The sequence below is a fragment of the Salvelinus namaycush genome, chromosome 34 (genome assembly GCF_016432855.1).
Source record: "Salvelinus namaycush isolate Seneca chromosome 34, SaNama_1.0, whole genome shotgun sequence".
NCBI classification, from domain to species: domain Eukaryota; kingdom Metazoa; phylum Chordata; class Actinopteri; order Salmoniformes; family Salmonidae; genus Salvelinus; species Salvelinus namaycush.
In genome coordinates this window covers 19650053-19652809 of record NC_052340.1, presented here as the reverse complement: position 1 = coordinate 19652809, position 2757 = coordinate 19650053, and positions in this window count along the sequence as shown.

Sequence of the window (2757 nt, the reverse complement as noted above, 5' to 3'; positions counted from 1 at the left end):
CTTGTTTCCGCCTGTTGATGAAATACAGCTTTAACACATTCTGGGGAGACACTTGCTTCACCTTTTTATAAGTGGCCTGTGGTAGTATCACAATTAGGAAGTGATGCCAGCCAAATTAGACGGCTATTGAGTTGTTCAGCTAGTAATGAATGGTCTTTGTACACACCCACACACTTTGTCTGAAACAATACCTCCTAGTAACGCAGGATATCCAATCTTTCCTGTGCCTAGAGTGCCTGTACATTGGAATTGTCCGTAGACAATTGTCACATGAACAGACACACTTCCTGAGCAGAGATTTAGTGGTGAATACCAGAAAGTGGCCCAGCAGTGGACCCAAAGTGTATTTGCCACGTGCACAGGATACAACTGGTGTAAAACAGTACTGTGAAATTCTTACCTTGAGAGCTCTTTCCCAACAATGCAGCGCTGGTAATAATATAATCAATTGACAGCAGTGTTATGGTAGTAATAAATCTAATCATTATAGACGCAGAGGTGGTGTGTGAATGTGGCTGTAAGTGTATGGTGTCAGTGAGTAGAGACCTGTGGATGGGCATAGTCAGTGTGGATAGCCTGGGGGAGAGCAGTAGTTAGCAAGTTAAGTCTTATGGCCAGGGGATAGGAGTCTGTTTGTCTGAGCCTTGATGCACCGTTACCGCCTGTTGGACGTGAGCATGGAGAACAGTCCATGTCTCGGGTGGCTGGAGTCTTTGGCCATTTTTCTGGCCTTTCTCAGGCATGTCCTGGATGGCTAGGAGCTCACCCCCAGTGATGCGCTGGGCTGTCCGCACCACCCTTTGTAGGGACTTCCGGTGCAGTTGCCATACCAGAGGGATACAACCAGTCAAGATGTACTCAATGGTACAGCTGTAAAGACAGTGTGAGTGTATATACAATATCACATTTTATTGGTCACATACGTGTTTAGCAGCTGTTATTGCGAGTGTAGCGAAATACTTGTTTCTAGTTCCCACAGTGCAGCAATATCTAACAATTTCAAAACAAATACCTAATACACATCTAAGTAAAGGAATGGAATAATTAAGCAATAAGGCCAGAGTAGGTGTGGTATATGGCCAATATACCACGGCTAAGGGCTGTTCTTAGGCGCAACGCGTACTGCCTGGACACAGCCCTTAGCCATGGTATATTGGCCATATATCACAAACCCCTGAGGTGCCTTATTGCTATTATAAACTAGTTACCAATGTAATTAGAGCAGTAAAAATAAGTTGTCAAACCCGTGGTATACGGTCTGATATACCATGGCTGTCAGCCAATCAGCATTCAGAGCTCGAACCACCAAGTTTATAAGAATATATGGATGAGCAATTTCTGTATAGAATACAGTATATACATATGAGATGAGTAACACAAGATATGTAAACATTAAAGTGACTAGTGTTCCATTTATTAAAGTGGCCAATGATTTCAAGTCTGTATGTAGGTAGCAGCCTAGTGATGGCTATTTAACAGTCTGATGTCCTTGAGAGACTGAAAAACAGCTTCTTGGTCCCAGCTTTGATGGACCTGTACTGACCTCGCCTTCTGGACGATAGCAGGGTGAACAGGCAGTGGCTCGGGTGGTCATTGATTATCTTTTTGGCCTTCCTGTGACATCGGGTGCTATAGGCGTCTTGGAGGGCATGTAGTTTAACCTGGTGATGCGTCGTGCAGACCGCACCACCCTTTGGAGAGCCCTGCGGTTGTGGGCGGTGCAGTTGCCATACCAGGCAGTGATACAGCCCAACAGGATGCACTCAATTGTGCATCTGTAAAAGGTGACAATATATGTGAGTTCACAGCTCTGTTTGAGTGCAACTGTGTCACTATCACAGTGGCCTTTTTTTTAAAGCCGCAATATTGACTTCCTGCTCGTATTGCTGTGTCAGTGTGATACATAGAACAGCAATGTGCTGATTACAACAGAGGCTTGTGTCTCTATTTGACACACAATGGTTGCTTGAGGTGGTGTTACTTTTTTGTTGAATTTATGATAACTTTGGTCTTGAAAACAGTTAAATAGCTATCACGCCAGTAAAAAACAAGCATGCATAATACTTGTTAATTATCTAAGTTGAAGGGGTATGCTGGCAAAGTAAAAGAACATTACTGCCCATAGTTAAACTGAGAAAATGGACTACTCACCGAACATCCAGACAGTTAGCCCAAGGTCGTCGACGCTCGGCCATGTGGCGGGAAAGGCGTACTGTCTCTTTATATAACAAACGTTCGAATTGCTTTCGTTTAAAGCCGCCCCGCCCTGTAGCACGTTGTTTGTGAATTGACTATCCAACCACGCCCTTTGTATGACTAATGGAACATCTATGACGGTTGACACGGCCACAGTTTGCAACACGATCAATAAATTACATGTTTCCCTTAACATTACTTTAAACAGACACAACTGTGATGACTAATAAATGTATGGCGGAAATTGATCGCTGGTTGCTGAGGCCACAGACCTGGAGACCGAATCATAATATTCGAATGATGGCTACTGCACTTTGCCCATGTGTTCAAGCGCTATACCGTGTTGTTCTCCCAGGTGATTGGCTATTGGGAAATGACATGTCTTGCCGTGAACGGATACAGATACATCGTGGATTAGGAATAAATGATAGAACATGTAGTTTGTGTTAATCATAACACTATGAAATTCAATGTTGAAACAACTTTGGGAATCAACATGCTGAGTTGTTTAAATTCAACTGAGGAACGACTTTCACAATTTGTTTAATTTTCATGCTTCGT